This window comes from Saimiri boliviensis, chromosome 18 (genome assembly GCF_048565385.1).
Source record: "Saimiri boliviensis isolate mSaiBol1 chromosome 18, mSaiBol1.pri, whole genome shotgun sequence".
Taxonomy (NCBI): domain Eukaryota; kingdom Metazoa; phylum Chordata; class Mammalia; order Primates; family Cebidae; genus Saimiri; species Saimiri boliviensis.
This window is the reverse complement of record NC_133466.1, coordinates 39,594,483-39,614,458: the sequence shown is the minus strand read 5'-3', so window position 1 is coordinate 39,614,458 and position 19,976 is coordinate 39,594,483. Positions and strand designations below refer to the sequence as shown.

The window sequence follows — 19,976 nt, the reverse complement described above, 5'->3', positions numbered from 1 at the left end:
AGCCATTGTTTCTAAGTGACTGCTCCAAGGCAGAAAAGCTCAGGCAACTGAGACCCCTCTGGCTGGATTTATGCCTTCCAGGAGGGTATCTCTGTTAATATTAAAGCATAAGATAATAGGTGTCAGCAATGTTTAAACTTTGTTAACTTAAGTTGAATCCAGAAATATCCTAAACCACGCTGGCCCTTTATTTTCCATTTATGAGGTGTGATGTTGCCTATGCATGTGATTGATTATCAAATCCCCCATAAATGAAAATGTATCCTGTTGGGACACAACAGGTAATCTCACGCAGAGTACCTTATGTACCGATCGTTATTCATAGAGAAGCGTCAGCAATGTTTATTCGAAGTCTTACTACCAAGTTATTACATTGTTGGAAACCATCAACAATTAAAGAATTTGGATCATCAATATTTTTACAAGTTTTTAAGATCAATTTTTATGATTTTTAATCTATTTTCAAAGTATTTTTTACAGACTGTCAGCACTTTTAGGGTGAAACAGGGAATCTGACCATGTGGGTCTGAAAGTTTGACTTTATAAAAAGGACCAGATGCACAATTTGAACAACCAGTTACGTTAGTAACATGAGTGAAATCTGTTGTGTGGTAAACTAAAAGTTCACTTGCGTCATGAACAGATCAGAGTTTTGAGTGACAAATCCAACAGTTGTATTTCCACCTTTGGCATTAGACTAGAAAATGTGCACTAGGACATTATCTTTCCAGGAAAATGCAGGCACATAAGAAGAGACCAAAAGAGTTTTTAAAATAATATACTGACCTAGTCCATAGTCCACTACAGTTATTATCTGCTTTATCTCATCGATGAAGGGGACTTCGTTTTAAATTCCCTGTTTGGGTGCTGGTTCAGTGAGAAGTAGAAATCTTTTAATATGAGAGACGTGGATCCGGGAGTCAATGCCCTTTAGTCTGGCTGCACAGGGATTGGTGAGAAGGAAGTGAGGATGGAGAGAATTCTTACGTAGGTATCGTTTCCAGTCGACCAAGTTGCCAGGCTGCAGATCACGGTGTTTTAGGTCTTTGTTTCCTAGGAATGTGCTGTGGAAAGATGTTCTACCAAAGTATGATTGCCGTTTATTACTTTAATAATGCCTTTACAATATTGAAGGATGTCTTCTTTCATTGGGGGTCACAAGCAGAAGGAACCAAGTGCCTAAGATGGCCTGTGACAGTTTCAAAAGGTAAAAGTTTATGAGCCCCCCCCCCCAAAAGTGGCCTTTAGATTTAATAATACCAACGAAAGAACTTCAGGCCAAGGAAGGTGTAGGGTTTCCATAAATCTTTCCAACTGGGTTTGTACAGTTTCATTTGTTCATCCTACTAGACCAGAAAATTGGGGCTCATAGGCACAATGGAAATGCTATGAACATACTTGATTTATTACACGGCCAGGAGAACGGGGTTCCCAATCATTTTGTAGTTCAAGAGGAGTGCCCTGAGATAACTTGCTGCAACTCTAGAACTAGTTTTGCCCGCATCCATCACCCACCCATCAGATCTTGCCAGCTTCCCAAAACTGGAATAATTTGTTGCAGAGGAATTTTGGCCATAGCTGAAGTACTGGCTTATCTACAGGAAAAAGCCTCTACCCAATGGGAAAACATGCAACTCATTAAAAGTGCATATAAATATATACCCATGGGAAGGGGCAGCTGGGTGAAATTCATTTGCCAAACTTTGAAAGGCCCGTTAGGTAAATTAATGGGATTAGTACATACGGGTTTTCCTAGCTTAAACTTAGGCCAGGTGATGCAAGCCACATAGGCATGTTTTGCAGCGTTTTAAATATCACCCACCAAGGTTGTTTTTTTTTAAAAGAAATTAATTTGTTAGTTGAACAATGAGTCAAATTATATTCTTTGGTTAACAATGAATATTTTACTAAATTTGAGAAAATTAATTTGTTATCAGGTTCAAAACATAGTTCTTTTTTAAGAATCATCAAACCAGTAGCCAGGATCTTTCCTTTTCAGCTTTCAGTGCACATTTCATGCATCTTTGGTAATCATTTTTTAGTCGTCTTTTGAGGGCTCTTTTAGTGGGGGGACAACAGGGATTTGATGAAATGAACCTTTAATAGCATCATTCTTTGCAGCATTATTAGCAACGTGGTTTCTCCTACCTTTCATAGGGTCTAACCTGGAATGTCTGGAGTTTGGGTAATAACTCAGGCAGCTGGTAGCTGGATGGTATTCAGGAAGTCCTGTACATAGAATCCCTTTTTCATTTGATCCCTAGTAGAAGTGCAGAAACCCCTTTGTTTCCAGAGCATTCCATAATCACGAGCGATCCCAGAGCCTACTGCTGTCTGTATATGTATTAGCAGATTTTCTTTCAGCAAGGAAACAAAGCTGAGGAAGAGCAGGAAGTTCAGCCCGTTGGGTGGCGTAGCCAAGGTAGGGGAGTATCTTCAATGACTTCAAAGAAAGTAGTAACTGCGTAACCTGCACGTGATTTACCACTGGCATCTTTTAAATACCATTCATCTGTAAACCACAATAGTTCAGAATAACCTAGTGCAGTTTCTTCTGAATCTTTCTGAGGAGTCAGAAAGTGTCCAGTAGTCATGGGGTAGGGGTGGGGGGTTCTCACCAAAAGGAGGGAGCAAAAGGGTAGCAGGGTTGAGATTATTACATTGAAAAAGAGTCGTGTGAGGAGCAGCTTGTAAAAGGTGTTCACAAGAGGGAAGGTGAATGACGGAGAAATGCTGGGTGTGATGCGAATTTAGAAGAGATTCTTCACTGTGGGGGAACAAAAATGCTTAAGGGAGATTCCGTGATAATTTCTTCAGTGGGATTTAATTAATAGGGTGGTAGCTGGGACTGCTTGCAAACTAGAGGGTAATTCTCAAGCTACTAGCTCTAGCTGCTGGCTGTAATCTCCACTGGGGTGGTGCCGAAATCTGTGTTTCTGGGTTAGGATGTCTAAGGCATTTCCTTCTATTCATACACAAAAAGGAAAAAAAAAGAAGCTGATAAAGAGTATCTAGGGCAGGGATATTTTAAAGCCCTTTATTTAATTTTGAAATGGCGGTATCTCCAGATTTTTTTTTATATAATGGGATCGGGTTTAGAGGTTTCAAGTAGGACATGCAAGGATCAGGTAGTCAAAGAGATGTTTGGTAACCAGTTAATGGCAGTATCATCCTATGAATCCAAAGAGCACTCAAAGGTGTCATTTTGTTTGGGTTTACAGAATTGTAGAATATCTTGTATTGGTTCAGGATCCAAATGCAGCTCTGCTTTTGAAATCAGATGACTCAGATATTTAACCTGGGTCTTAACTAGTTGCAGTTTTTCTTCAGAAACCATGTGACCTTTGGTGTACATTAATAAATGTACACTGTCTTCCTTGCAGTCTTGCCTGTGAGGAAGAACAAAGTTATAACTCATCTACACAATGTAATAACGACAAGTTTTTGGAAAAAGCCACATCTCCTAAATCAGCATTCAGAACTTGGGAGAAGTAAAAAGGACTTTCAGTGTATTCTTAAGGCATAACCACCCAGGTAGATTATAGTTTTACCCAGGTGAAGGCAAATGTGTATTGATGGTGTTAATCAACAGGAAGCTAAAGAAAGAACTATAGATAAACCATCCTTCTCAGCAAACTGACACAAGAGCAGAAAATCAAGCATCGCATGTTCTCACTCATAGGCGGGTGTTAACAGTGAGAACACATGGACACAGGGAGGGGAGCACTACACACTGGGATCCGTTGGGAGGAAATGGGGGAGGGACAGGGAGGTGGGGAGGTGGGAAGAGATGGCATGGGGAGAAATGACGATACAGGTGAGGGGAAGGAAGGCAGCAAACCACAGTGCCATGTGTGTACCTATGCAACAATCTTGCATGTTCTTCACATGTACCCCAAAACCTAAAATGCAATTAAAAAAAAGAACTACAGATGTTAATTACAGTGAAAAATTTACTATCAATTGGTATTCGTGTGAGTAAAGTGTGCAAATTTGGAACTATAAGATGGTGGGGTATGACAATATTATTTAACTTGAACACATCTTTATCCTTGGTTGTTAGGTTTTCTCACAGAGAGAATAGGAGTATTACAGAGACCACCAGTACAGGAATTGTTAAACCTTGAGTCTTGTATTTTTCAGTTATGGGTTTTATGCATTGTCAGGCAGATGGACTAAAGGAATACTGTTGATATTAGGCAAGGGGGTCAATTTGGATCTTTATCAGGAGTGTACTCTAAATCCTATTGACATCTGTTGATGAGACGGCCCATAAAGAGATAGCTGTCTGTTCTACTAAGGAATTTTGGAAGGCAACAGAGATGTCTTTGGCAAATAAGACAGCATAACAAATAACTGAAACATCATTGGTAGCGTCTTGTCTGCTGGAGGCTAAAATAAGAGGCACCATAAACTTAGTAATTTTATTTGGAGCCGAGTTAGAGGATTGCAATCCAGAAATGCAGAATTAACACAAACCAAGAATGTGTCCCAGAGTGGGCTACGTGAGCTCAAAATTTGTACATTTTGTTATCTAGAAAATGAAACAAGTCAGGGAATGAAGCAAAGGTGACATTCTTACAATTCTGATCAGTACCCAGTGACCTTATACGTAAGACAAAGCAAATTTGCAGTTAACATACACAGAGTAAAATGTTAACTAGTACATAGCTGTCTTAAGGTCTGGAGAAAGATGACTGCTTTTATCCTGTCTTTGTGCTTTATCTGAAAGGAAAGGTTATAATCAGTACATGTCAGTTAAATATTTGACAGACCTCACCCTTGTGAGTGAGAGATCAACTTTTGTTTATAGGCCTAGTTTTCATTACCTATATGTCCAAACTGTAGCCATCTTGGGTCACTTTAAAAACATATTTTTTTTAGGTTTTCCTTTTTTTGACAACCCAGTGAACTATTGGGATCATCAAATTCTAGAATTATTTCCCTCTTTTGAGAGCAGGAGATGCCAGCATGGTTTTTCTCTTTAAAAAAGTCTTATCCCAGGAAATGAGCTGGAACAGACTCCACCAGTAAGAAAAGATGGCTAGCCTGTAAAATCCCAAGCAGAAAGTAATAGACTGGGACAGAAAGGCTATCAATGGCTTATTAGAGACTCCAACCCTTTGAATGTTTTATCACACTAAGGTAGGGGTTGATTGAGGCTGATGGGGTTGAACTGATAGGGTTGCTCCTGTGTCTCTGAGAACAGTTAGAATCTTATTGCCAATTTGAAGGGTAATCTCCTCACAGTGATTAAGAGGGAGGACTGAAAAAAACAAAACCCTGTGAGTCCTCACATCCCCTTTATTGTGGGGGAGATGCTGCAAGTTCACTTGAAGAAGGATGTCTCATTCATTTAAGCTTAGGATAGTTCTTATTCCAATGGTTTGACTATTTGCCATAGTGACAGTTACCAGAAAATAGCCCTTGTGGATCCAACTTGTACCATTTAAGGTCTCAATTATACAGTTTTGTTTGTTTTTTGTTTGTGTGTTTTGTTCTTGAGACAGGGTATCAATCTGTTACCCAGGCTGGAGTTTAGTGGTGCCACCATGGCTCACTGTAGACTCAACCTCCCAGTCTCAGGTGATTTTCCCACCTCAGCTTCACAGGTAGCTGGGCAACAGGCATGCACCACCACATCCAGCTGATTTTTGTATATTTTTGGTAGAGATGGGATTTTGCCATTTTGCTCAGGCTGGTTGACTTCTTGGGCTCAAGTGATCCAACTGTCTTGGCTTCCCAAATCTCTGGGACTACAAACATGAGTCACTGCACCCAGCTCCCAGTTGTTTTTTCTGGAAGCATTCATCTGTGTAGTTCGACATTTAATATTTTAGTGGCCTTCTTTTTATTGGCATTATATAATGTTTTAGGCTATTAATTTGCCAAATTAACAAGATCAGTAGTTGATATGGTCTTCTATTTTAGGCAGGCTTGTTTTACTAGTTGAGAAAGTTCTTAGGAGAGACCATTAGCAAACATAGAATTAAAGGTGACTCTAGTGGAGTTTGGAAAGTGAAAAATCGAGAGGAGAGACAGGAGAAACAGAAAGATTTTGGACGTTTAAAGCCTTTTTTCTTCTTTTCATTTGTCTTTGTTAATTAATATTTTGGAGCAAGAAAAATTTTGTCTCCCAATTGCATTTAAATGCCTCAATGTACCAATTAAGGTATACATTTCATTCAGATTGCTTAGCTTTAGAGCGTTCACTTTCTAGTTTATTCCTGAGACAAATCCATTTAGAGAAGTCGAAGAACTTCACTGTAATTCCAGATCATCTTTAGTTTATCTGGCCCATCAAGACATGAAAACATGTGAAGATGAACCATAATGCTTAAGTGTATATCCAACTTCTATTGAGTGCCCAATGGGAGTTGTTTCAGCATGCATTTGAATTTTAAGAACCCATTGTAATCCAGCTTAATGCCAAATATACAAAAGCCAAAGAAATACAAGCTCCAGTGTCCAAAAGCCAAATTAAAATGCAAGCACCAAGGGAAGATAAAGTACATACCAGGAAGGGCAGTAAGCCTTCTCCAAATGAAGGGAAAATCCCCTCATCCAAACCTGGAGGTCAAAACCTCACAGCTGAGATCAACAGAAGGAAATAACCCTCCTCAACAAAAGATATCCCAAATAAGAAAGAGAAAGACTTATCTTCAAACAGGAGGGAGAAAGACTTGTCTCAACCAAATCCCAAACAAAAGGTAACTCAAACCAAATTCAGGAGTTCGGTCCAAGAGACACTCATCAGGGGGAAAAGGGGCACTCAAAGATCTCCATCATAGGTACCTGAACCATAATACCAAGGGCCAGTGATTCTCCTCAAGAGCAATCAGCTTTGGAGCCCACTTCTGACACCATGTATTTCAAAGTCAAAATTAAATTGTAGAAATAAATCTCTAAAGTTAACATTTTATCTGGGAAGCAAGAATTGCAATTCAGAGCATATACATAGATTAGATGGTCTTCAGTATGTCCTAAGAACAAAGAGAAGTTTGGGGGTTTTATAAAAAAGAGGAATGGTACATGCAGTCTTGAGAAAAAATTCACTTAGCCAAGCTTTGGAGAGCTGGCAAACTCCAACTGGTGGATGATATCAGTGGGCAAAATTAGTCCTAGAGGTGCAGCAAGTTATCTCAGCAGGAGCTATAGACAAAACTAGTCTCAGGTTACAGTTGTGTATTTGGTCTCAGGTTTATTGTGACTACAAAAATGAAACACGTTGACTGTAAAGAAAACCAGAACCTTCTGTATTGAACATAGAGTGAATAGATGAGATACAAATAGAGCAAAAAGAAAATCTGAGTAATATTTGCTGAACTCCGCAAGTTTAGCAGCTGGACTTGCAGAGAATTATATTTCTAAGACAATGTTATATACCTCAAGTGATTTTTTTTCCCCCTGGCTCCTTGACCCTGATTTAACTGGGTATGACAAGAATAACTAAAGTAGTACAATCAACTTTTACAGGAAAATGGAGAGACTGAATTCATTCTCTCTACCATCATAAGGTTCATTCTTCTCATAGTATAAAGTCCATATTTCTTCATTCAAATCTTTTGAAAGAAGAAATACAACAGCATTCAAAGAAAGAGTCCTGGAACTCAACCAAGTTAGACCACAGAAGTCACGTCTATCACTGAGCCGGTGATTGTGGCTACAGCAATGAAACATGCTGACTGTCAAGGAAACAGAATCATTATGTACTGAAGGTAAAGTGAACAGGTTAGAGATAAATAGAGCCAAAGGATAATCTGGGTAATATTTGGAAGCGAGAAGGCAGGAAATGAATTCTAGAAACACTACTAATACTATCTACAACTATGACTAGATTTTCAATATTTACTTTTAAAAATTAGATATTTTAAGCAGAGATTATAATGCTACTATTTTTCTATTTGAAAGATATGTATAGAATTGGTATTTTAAATACATATCAATAAACTAATTAAAATACATATCAATAAACTAATTGATATCTATATTAATTCGTAGTGTGTTATGTTGATGTGGTTGGGGAACAAGAAGTTTGAAATGTACAATGATCATCTTTCAGTACTTTATGTAAGTAGCTGCATGTTATTTTCTTATTGTAAGATTATAGGAAGTCTAACTTTGAGATTCTTTGTGAATGTAAAGCTCTAGACAAATAACCCTACCGGGCAGCTCTTACCACCACAACCACCACCACTGTGACTATCGACACAGTTTCCACTTCTTTGAGTCTTTTAGTTTTATTAGCAAGCTTTAAAAGACAATCATAAAATTAGAAATAGGGCTCACATTCAAATGATCAAATGAAATATAAATATCCCTGCCTAGAGTGTATTCAGCAAAGTAAACTCCCTGTTAGGGAGAATCACTTAACAGTCAATTTCCATGAAGGTGAGTACACACTGCAGTAAGAGCTTTAGAGACTGGGAAAAGGCTAAAGTTAAGCTGAGCTCCCTGGAGGATTGTTGAAGCAGTTTACTTTAAATATGCTAAAATGTTAGGGTATTATCTTTCTAATAAGATGAGATCAAAGAAGAGTCAACAAACAGAACTGAGAAAATAGATGCTATTTCAGAGTTCAAAAGTGCAATAGCATATGCCTTTAGGCTTCCTGCTGACTCTTGCTGGGGTTGCCAGAATGTTCATGATTTTCAGGAGAGCTTGGAGAGAAACCAATAAAGATTTCTTTGATGTTTCTAAATATAAAGGTATCCTCTAGCTTCCACATGGACTATGTTCCAAGAGTTCAGGCTGCAAGTTTATTAAAACTTAATTTGCATTTTTCTGAGACACAACTAGATAGCTGGAACAACGTTCTGTCCTGAGAGTTTTGTGAACAATAAATGCCATGTTCCAATGCTCTTGTGAAAATGCATTCCCCATGTCAATTTGGAATGGCAGGGGCATATTTCCCAGAGTAGGAGGACTTTGGTTTCAAGTCTCTGGGCCAGGAGGCTGAGCTCCAAAACAGAAAAATATAACATACGAGAATTACAGGAAACTTAAAGTAAAAACTTATGAAACCCAGGAACTCCAACCAGGGAGTATAAAATATGCTCTGCTCACATCCCCATAACATCCTTACCTCCACAGACCTCAGCCAGTCTCAAACTGGAATTTGAGAAGTTTGCACTCTACTTGACATTTTGTAGAGTAATGCTTAACTCATTTTCTTCATTTTCTTTCATCCTAAAATAAGCTCATTACCATTTTGAGATTTTATAAAGGGTTATATTTTAGGCAAAAGTAGAGAGTAGCTATTAAGAAGAATACCCCTTTTGGTATCAATATCATTCCATGTCAATTCAATTGATAATCATTCAATAACAATATACCTCTTTTGTATCAATACCAATTCATACACACTATGAATTGATATAGATACCAACTAATTTACTAGTTTTTTAACCTTTTTTAAAATTTTGACCCATGTGTACTGATCAGTAAAGATCAGTAAAACTACCATAAATTGAAACATACAAACTTTTTATAACATTTAAGGTAATAAATGACTATAAGAAGCAACTTATAGCCTCATAGACAAGAGATGATGAATGAGTCTTCCAAAGGTGTTCAGCCTTTGAGAATTAGTTTAAATCATAGGAGAATATAGATTAAGAATATATTACCTATTCCTCTTACTGGGTTTTAAATGGTTAAAATTCATTTGATATTACATAATTCAGGGCTTGAAAGTTGAAAATTGGGTATTTCTGAAAGAAAATACATTGTTCTACTAAAAAGACACAGCACTTGTATGTTTATTACAGCACTGTTCACAATAGCAGAGACATGGATTCAACCTAGGTGCCCATCCACAATGGATTGGAAAAGGAAAATGTGAAATATATACTTCCTACAGAATACTATGCAGCCATAACAAGGAACAAAATTGTGTCCTTTGCAGCAATACGAATGCAGCTGGAGGCCATTATGCTAAGTAAATTAATGCAGGATCAGAAAACCAAATACCAACTATTCTCACTTATAAGTGTGAGCTACAAACTGTATACTCAAGGACATAAAGATGGCAACCACAGACATCGGGGACTACTGAAGCAGGAAGGATGGGAGGGGTGTAACGGTTGATAACTATTAGGTACTATGCTTACTACCTGGGCGATGGAATCATTTATATTGCAAAACTCAGCATAATGCAATATACCCATGTAACAAACCTGCACATGTACCCCCTGCATCAAAAATAAAACTGGAAATTATTAAAATAAATAAATGAGATATGTGGCATTGCTACTGAGACCTCAGTTCTTTTCCATTGGTCTATATCTCTGTTATGGTACCAATACCTTGCTGTTATGATTACTGTAGCCTTGTAGCATAATTTGAAGTCTGGTAGAGTGATGCCTCCAGCTTTGTTCTTTTTGCTTAGAATTGCCTTGGCTATGCAGGATCTCTTTTGGTTCTTTATAAAGTTTAAAGTGGTTTTTTCCAGTTCTGTGAAGAAGGTTGATGGTGGCTTGATGGGGATAGCGTTGAATCTGTAAATTACTTTGGGGAATATGGGCACTTTCATGATATTGATTCTTCCTAACTACGAGCATCGGATGTTTTTCCATCTGTTTGTGTCCTCTACAACCATCTGATCTTTGACAGAATTGACAAAAACAGGCAATGGGGAAAGGATTCCCTGTTCAATAAATGATGTTGGGAAGACTGGCTAGCCATGTTCAGAAAGCTGAAACTGGACCCTTTCCTGACACCAAACACTAAAATTAACTCCAGATAGAATAAAGACTTAAACATAAGACCTAACACCATAAAAACCCTAGAAGAAAACCTAGGCAAAACCATTAAGGACATAGGCATGGGCAAAAACTTCATGACTCAAACACCAAAAGCAATGGTGACAAAAGCCAAAATAGACAAATGGCATTCAATTAAACTTAAGAATTTCAGCACAGCAAAAGAAACACTCATTAGAGTGAACCGGCAACCAATAGAATGGGAAAAATTTTTTGCAATCTACCCATCTGACAAAGGGCTAATATCCAGAATCCACAAAGAACTAAAAGATTTACAAGAAAAAAGAAACAAAACCATTCAAAGGTGGGCAAAGGATATGAACAGACGCTTCTCAAAAGAAGACCTATATGAGGCCAATAAACATATGAAAAAATGCTCACCATCACTGGTCATTAGGGAAATACAAATCAAAACCACATTGTGATACCATCTCATGCCAGTTAGAATGGTGATCATTAAAAAAATCTGGAGACAACAGATGCGGGAGAGGATGTGGAGAAATAGGAACACTTTTACACTGTTGGTGGGAGTGTAAATTAGTTCAATCATTGTGGAAGACAGTGTGGCGATTCCTCAAGGACCTAGAAATAGAAATTCCATTTGACCCAGCAATCCCATGACTGGGTATATATCCAAAGGATCATAAATCGTTCTACTGTAACAACACATGCACATGAATATTCACTGCAGCACTGTTTACAATAGCAAAGACCTGGAACCAACACAAATGCCCATAAATGATAGACTGAACAGGAAAAATGTGGCACATATACACCATGGAATACTATGCAGCCATAAAAAACGATGAGTTCATGTCCTTTGTAGGGACATGGATGAACCTGGAAAGCATCATTCTCAGCAAACTGACACAAGAACAGAAAATCAGACACCACATGTTCTCACTCACAGGCAGGTGTTGAACAATGAGAACACATGGACACAGGGAGGGGAGCATCACACACTGGGGTCTGTGGGGGAGGAATAGGGGAGAGATAGCTGCGGGAAGGGAGGTTGGGGAGGGATAATATGGAGAAAAATGTCAGATATAGGTGACAGGGGAATGGAGGCAGCAAAGCACATTGCCATGTATATACCTATACAACAATCCTGCATGTTCTTCACGTGTACCCCAGAACCTATACTGCAATAAAATATATATACATAAATTCTCTGTAGCATGTGATGCAGTTTGATAGCATTTTACTTGAAGTAGAACTTTTTTTAAGACTGGAGTTGATCCCCTTGAACTCTGATGCTGCTTTCTCAGTTTAGAATATTACTTTGAAGTAATATTCTAAATCCTTTGTTGTTATTTCACAAATGTTCATAGCGTCTTCACCAGGAGTATATTTCATCTCAAGAAACCATTTTCTTTGCTCACTCATAATAATTCCTCATCCACTCAAGTCTTATTATGAGATTAGAACTATTCAATGTCATCTTCAGCCTCCACTTCTAGTTCTCATGCTGTTTCCAACACAGCTGCAGTTACTCCCTCCTCCGAAGCCTTGAATCTCTCAAAGTCGTTGATGAAGGTTAGAATCAACTTCTTCCAAACTCCTTTTAATGTTGATATTTTGACCTCCTTCCGTGAATCACAAATGTTCTTACTGGAATCTAGAATGGTGAATCTTTTGCAGAAGCCTTTTGATTTACTTTTCTCAGATCCATCAGAGGAATTGCAATCTATGGCAGGTATAGCCTTAAAATTTTATTTCATAAATAATAATACATGAAAGTCAAAATTCCCCTTTAATCCATGGGCTGCAGAATGGATGATGAATTATGCAGACAGGAAATAACATTAATCTTATACATCTTTATCAGAGCTCTTGGGTGACAAGGTGTATTATCAATAAACAGTAATATTTTGAGCACAATCGTTTTTTTTTCTGAGCAGTAGGTCTCAACAGTGGGTTTTAAATATTCAGTTAACCACACTATAAACAGATGTGCTGTCATCCAAGCTTTGTTGTTCAATTTATACAGCACAGGCCAGGTGGATTTAAGGTAATTCTTAAGGAACCTGGGATTTTCAGAATGGTAAATGAGAATTGGCTTCAACTTAAAGCCACCAGCCCCTAATAAGAAAATCAGCCTGCCCTTTGAAGCTTTAAAGCTAGGCATTGACTTATCCTTTCTAGCTATGATATTCTAATATGGGATCTTCCTCCAATGTAAGACTATTTTGTGTGCATTGAAAATCTGTTGTTCAGTGTAGACCTCTGTATCAATTATGTAAGCTAGATTTTAGGAAGAACTTGCTGCAGCTTCTGCATCAAGATTTGCTGCAGCATCTTGTACTTTTATCTTATAGAGAAGGCTTCTTTCCTTCAACCTCATGCACCAACCTCTGCTAGCTTCAGACTTTTCTTCTGCAGCTTCCTCACTTCTCTTAGTCTTCACAGAACTTCACAGAACATGAAGAGAGCTAAGGAGGATTAGGCCTTAGCTAAAGGGAATGTTATGATTGGTGTCATCTATCCAGACCACTCAAATTTCTCCATATAAACAATAAAGATGTTTTGCTTTCTTATTATTCATTTGTTCACTTGAGTAGCACTTTCAATTTCCTTCAAGAACTTTTCCTTTACGTTCACAATTTGGCCAAATGTTTGTGGTACAAAGGCCTGGCTCTTTGCCTATCTCAACATTCAACATGCCTTCCTCCCTAAGTTTAATCATTTCTAGCTTTTGATTTCAAGGGAGAGCCTTGTAACTCTTTCTTAACTTTCACTTAAACTCTTACAGGCTATTGTAGGGTTATTAACTGGACTAATTTCAATATTGTGTGTCTTAAGGAATGGGAAGGCCTGAGGAGAGGGAGCGAGATGAGGGAACGGCTGGTCGGTGAAGGAGTCAGGACACACAGCTATTTCTCATTAGGCTGGTAGTCTAGTCTTCTTTGGACACAGTTTGTGGCACTGCAAAACGATTACAATAGTAACATCAAAGATCGCTCATCACAGATCATCCTAATACATATAAGAATCGAAAACTTCCAAATATTGCAAGAATTACCAAAATGGGACCCTTACACAAAGGGAGCACACGCTGTTGCTTGATGCGGGGTTGCCACAAACCTTCCATTTGCAAGAAACGCATTATCTGTGAAGCACCGTAAAATGAGGTTTGTCTGTGTATTTATCTTATTGTGAGGTAGAAACCACCAGATGGCGCTGTGTTAGGCGTAGCCTGGTAATTCTCATTCTGCATTAGCGTGCTTGTGGTTGGACCTTAGGGAAAAGCGAGATGGCACTTCGTGTTTCTCATAGGAAGTAATTAAACACGCCGGGAAAGCTTGCTCTATTCCTGAATTTGCGGCTCTGATCATGTCTTTACTCTCTCCTACCGACTGTGTAGAAATACACCAGCCACAACAGTCTGCGCTACTAACTGCTTAACCAGAGAAGGAAAGAACCACTTTGAATGGGTAAAAGGGAGTGTCTCGTGGTTGCTGGACTTCTGCACTGTGGGCTGATAGCAAGGAATGATCTCAGTCACAAACGCAACAGTGATCTGGGTGTCTTGCAGTTTACACAATTAACGCTTAGTGCTTCATATTGTGCACCTTACAGACAATATTTCACTGATCATGAAAAATATCTCTGTGATATAAACAAGTGAAGATATTGCAACTATCTGTTACAGAGAATTTTTTGCCACACAGTAAGTTCATAGAAACTCAAGTATTGACTAAACATAAATTCAGAAATATCTCTCTAATATTTTACTATCTCGATCATGGCTTGTTAATTATTTGGGATGTAGAACCTCTAAGTGAAATTAAAAATCAATGCAGCACTATGATGGGTAGAGAATTACAGTCATTCAACATAGTACCTAAAGGCCTAATTAACTCATTAGCTTTGTGACCTTGAGAAAGTCATATAACATCTGAGCCTAAACTACTTCATCATAAAATTAGTGGGGTTGAACTCCATCATATCTGCAGTGTAGTGAAGTATTTGCATGTATAGAGTTCACAGTCAGAAAGACTCCAGTTTGAATTCCTGCTCTGTCACTTAGCTGTATAAACTTGAATAAGTTATTTGACTTCTTGAGCCTTAGTGTCGATATCTTTAAAATGAAGATCATGATGATACCTGTTTCCTTCTCTTGCTTGAGAAAACAACACAATTATAAACACAGAGTGCTCAAGATAGTGGCTGGCCCACACTAAACATTCAATAAGTATTATTACTTACAGATTCGAACTTAACCTTGTGCCTCTTTATTGGGCTTTATTTACAGGGTCGAACGTGCTCTGGGATCTATAGCTGATTCAGGCTGTGCCAGCTCTTCATTTGGTGCTACTTAGTTTTTAGTAAATTTAGTAAGGAATAGCTTGCTTTTTCAGCTCTCTCTCTCTTCAGCTTTGTAGTGGCAGTGAGCAGGTCTGACCATAAAGTTAAGGCAAATATTTAAGAATGCAAGAAGAGTGACTTAATCAAAATCACAGCTGGTATGAATGTCAGAGCTTTATCTACTGTTCCAAAAAGTTGTTGGCTTACAGTAACGTCCTTGGTCCAGGCTGCATCTTGCCAGCCCAAGTAATATTTCAAAGGTTGATTTAGATTTGGCTGTTCAAAGCATAGATCATTACTCCAATCTTCCTAACATTTCCAGCCCACGGCCAAGATTCTACCATCCTTAGAAGTTACTGTCACAAACAAAGCAATGATACACTGCGAAATTAAAACGGGGAAAAAACCACCCACCAGGAAGTATATTTTAATTATTTCACCAAATTTAGGTCAATCCAAGTTGACTTGGTAGTATTTCCTGATAAGATCTGTGTTTTGGCATTAGGAAAAGGATTTAAAAAGTGGTCCACCGTGGTCTAAATCATCTCAAAGAGTATAACACCCAGTATCTTTAATGTTCCCACTAAAATATCTAAGAAGAAGGCCGGGCGCGGTGGCTAAAGCCTGTAACCCCAGCACTTTGGGAGACCAAGGCGGGTGGATCAAGAGGTCAAGAGATCGAGACCATCCTGGTCAATATGGTGAAACCCCGTCTCTACTAAAAATACAGAAAATTAGCTGGGCATGGTGGCTCGTGCCTGTAATCCCAGCTACTCAGGAGGCTGAGGCAGGAGAATTGCCTGAACCCAGGAGGCGGAGGTTGCGGTGAGCCGAGATCGCGCCATTGCACTCCAGCCTGGGTAACAAGAGCAAAACTCCGTCTAAAAAAAAAAAAAAAAAAAAAAAAAAAAAAAAAAATCTAAGAAGAGTCAGTGAGAACAAATAATAATAAGCATAAAGACTTTACAGCCATTCTTCTAACCAGAAGCTAAGATAGAAATGAAAGTAACAAGCCCTTAAAAACACAGACCGACAGATACATGTTCTAAAAATGGCCATTCCAACATATCTCACCATCCCATGTGGTTTTACAGCACTGACACTCCTTCATCAACAGGTAGGGTCTATTCCCCCTCCTTATGAACATGGGCCCCTTAGTTATGTGCCATTAACAAAATACAGAGGAAATCACTGTGGGACTTCCATAGCTGGGTTAGAAAAAATACTACTTCCACTTCTGTCTCTCTCTCTCTCTCTCTCTGTACCTTACCCTTGGTACTCAGCCACTGTATGTGGGGAAACCCAAGCCACACAGAAAGACCGCTATTAGGTTTTCTAGCCAACAATCCAAGCTAAGGTCTAAAACAGCAGCCAGGACGGCTGGCAGCGTAACAGCAGCTACCAGCTATGTAAATAAGGAGGAATTCTGGTGATTCCAGCTCTCAGACTTTGAGATGTCCCAGCTGGTGCTGAGAGGAGCAGAAATGAGCTACCCTAATGTGCCTTACCCAAACTGCAGGTTTGTAAGGAAAATAAATGTTGATGTAAGCCACTAAATTTTGGGGTGGTTTGTTACATGCCAATAGAGAACCACAAGACCCTGATACACACTTTTTCACATAAACAAAAGTGATCCTGTAGTTGTTAAATTGGAATTGGAAATATTGTGTTCTTCTCTCTCTGCTTGGCCTGCCATTCAGAAAAACAGTTTCAGCTGCAAAACTGGACTCTTCTTCCTTCACATGCGCTGCTACTATCATTAGAGTTTAGCAGGGTATTACCAATAAAAACAGTATCATTCACTAATATTTACTGAATGATTATGATTAAGCATGATATTAAGTATTTTGTCTGCAATTTCTTATTTATTACCTTCAATAACTACATAAAACATAGAAGAGAAATTCCAAAAAGTTAATATTCAAAATTTTTTCTGCTATAAGCAGAGGAACACTATTTTAAACCAGTATGTTTAACCACATGGAAATGTACAACCATTCTCACAAACTTTTACATCAATGAGAAAATTAAAACTTCACTGGGAGCCCTCTGGAAAAGAATAACAAAGAGATTACAATAAAATAACATGTCAAAATTTATGAGATGTGGCCACAGCTGTACTCGCAGAACCAGAATAAAATACATTCAGAGTAAAATTAAGAGGATTAAATGTTTTCACTATTAACAAACAAAGAATAAAAACAAATGAACCAAGAATTAAATTCAATAATTTATGAAATCAATATAAGGAAGCCAGAATGGATTATCAATACCAATTAAAACTTAGCTCAAATAGAAAAGGTACAGGAATAAAAACAAAGAAAACAAAATAAACCCAAGACCACTGTCTTCATGAAAAAATAAAATTGAATGTAGAAAGTGGTCAGAGTAGGCTAACTGTTGCAGAAAAAAATAAATAAATTTTCTGTCACATAATCAAAACTGATTGGTTGCTTATGTCATAATCTAATAATATGGTGATGGAGTCGGGAGGGCTCTGCTTCATAAATTTGGCTTCTTCCGTTTTGTGTTACCAGCATCTTAAACACAGAAACTCCAAAGATGCCCTCAAAGGGGAAAGGAATAAACGATTGTTGATGGGTGATTTTTACGGATGAGATCTAGAAGCTTCATAGAACACTTCTGCCCATATTATATTCCATTGGAACGAGGAATAGATTGTTCCAATATTAATGACTGCTTCCTTGAGGAATCAGGATTCCTTGAGAAAACAGGCTTAACTAGAAAGGTTTTTTAAAATATATTTAAAATAGTATTAAATTATTATTATATATAATATGTTTAATAATATTAAAATTCCATTCACAATAATCCAGTCACAGCTGCATCTATCTTAAATTGGCTAGGAAATTTAGTCCATCAATATTCTTCAAAGGAAAAGAAGTGGATTTGGCAGATATACATCATTGTCTGTGCCACATTACTCTTTTGTGGAGGAAATGTTCATTTTATGTCTCATCCCACATATGGAACACACTCTTCCATACTCCAAGGAAAAGTCCCAAGTATTCACTGCAATCAGCTGAAAGGTCAAAAACTCCTGATGATGTGAAGTCCTTTTTAACTTGCCTCATGTTGCTTCTCATGGTCTGGTGACTAATGAACCAGAAAAAGAAATTATCGGCCTCTGTCTAACACTGACTACATAATGATGGAGCAGGGACAGCAAAACTGCAATAACCATTCCCGTTAAAAAGCGGGTAAGAATGGAAAACACAAAATAGTTACTGGTACACAGCAGCTCTGAAATCTTGTGGGACAGCTATTACAAACCCGATTCTGTGCTTTGGAAAGGACATCATCTATTCCTTGCTCCTGTGATCCCTGGCCTTCTCAGTTGAGACAGTTTGTTCTTCCATGCCATAATTCTCCATTGGCACATTTAAAATAAATTTTTGGAAATTATGCCCTCTCTAGGGACAGAAAAGCTTTGGGAACCTACTTTCTGCTCATTGAAGGCTGAAGTTCCAATCATTGTTACAGGGTTTTACTAGGAGAGTTTTAGTCCCGGTTTGCTACTTTTTTTTAGGCTTCTAGATTACTTGTTTCCAATTAGTGTGATGTACAGCAAACACACCCGAAGTCCTTTCATGGACATAGTTCCCAAATCTAATTTATTTATTTTTTCTCTTGTCAATAGATTGTTCCAAAATTAATGACTGCTTCCTGGAAAAATCAGTATTACTTGAGGAGATAGGCTTAACTAGAAAGGTGTTTAAAAATATATTTAAAATATTATTAAAATTGTTATACATAATGTTTAGTAATATTAAAATATTGTTATATTATTAAACATTGACTTCTTCTGCTCACAAGCTTTCTCAGTCATAATTGGTAACAAATCTGATTTCTAATTGTTTCAGAGTGAGAAGCAGTCAACTTTTCCAACTCTTTAAAGACCATTTTTCTAGACTCACTCTATTCCTATGCATTTTGCTTTCAGGTTGGTCAATTTCTTCCCGAAGCCACCTTTCTTTAACAATCCCAGTTAATATCAGCCAACATGTTCTAACAGTTTTATCCTTTCAGTTGAATCCTGTAAGCCCGTCAGCTGAGCAGGCATATGGTCTGCCTCCCAATATGGCAGGTTATAGCTTTACCACATGTATTGTCAGTGCATTATACCGACTGCCATATTTCCAGCCTCCCGTATCTGTTTCCTTAAATTCTGACACCCAAATGCTAAGCCACTGCCATGTATTTTAGATTTTTATTATAGTCACAGCCCACTTCGGAATAAATTAAGAAAGACTAGTTGATTTTGAAGAAAACAAAACAAAAAAACACTCCAAGTCTCCAAGGCTTAGCATATCATAATCCAGTGCAGATTGACAATAGGGTTTCTGTTGCATGCCGTCATTCCAGAATGAAAAGACCCTTATTGCCGGGCACCGTGGCTCATGCCTATAATCCAAGCACTTTGAGAGGCCGAGGTGGGCGGATCATGAGGTCAAGAGTTCAAAACCAGCCTGGCCAATATGGTGAAACCCCATCTCTAGTAAGAATACAAAAATTAGCCGGATGTGGTGGCACGTGTCTGTAATCCCAGCTACTCAGGGGGCTGAGGGAGGAGAATCTCTTGAACCTGGGAGGTGGAGGCTGCATGTCACTATACTCCAGCCTGGGCAACAAAGCAAGACTCTGTCTCAGAAAAAAAAAAAAAAAAAGGAAAAAAGGAAAAAAAAAGAAAAGAATCTTGTTTTACTTTCACTCTCTTCAACATGTTTTTCACAATCAATATAGCATCATTCAGCCTGAGTGGCGAAAGGGAGAAAGAGAGCACCTGGAGAATGCACATTCTGCTCTTAATTGCCTTGAACTGAAAATGGCATCTAACTCTTCTTAAATGTTATCAGCTGGAACTAAACTTAGGTACCAGTGACC

At 38.2% G+C, this 19,976-nt stretch overlaps 1 protein-coding gene across 1 annotated transcript in view; it reads right to left on the bottom strand.

The window, feature by feature from the left end:
- Positions 1-2,014: 2,014 nt before the first annotated feature.
- NSUN3 (NOP2/Sun RNA methyltransferase 3) overlaps positions 2,015-19,976 on the bottom strand; it is a 203,361-nt gene continuing 185,399 nt past the window's right edge. Inside the window, exon 7 of the transcript XR_012514794.1 lies at positions 2,015-3,389. The gene's annotated coding sequence lies outside the window, so the exon portion shown is untranslated. The remainder of the gene's footprint in view (positions 3,390-19,976) is intronic.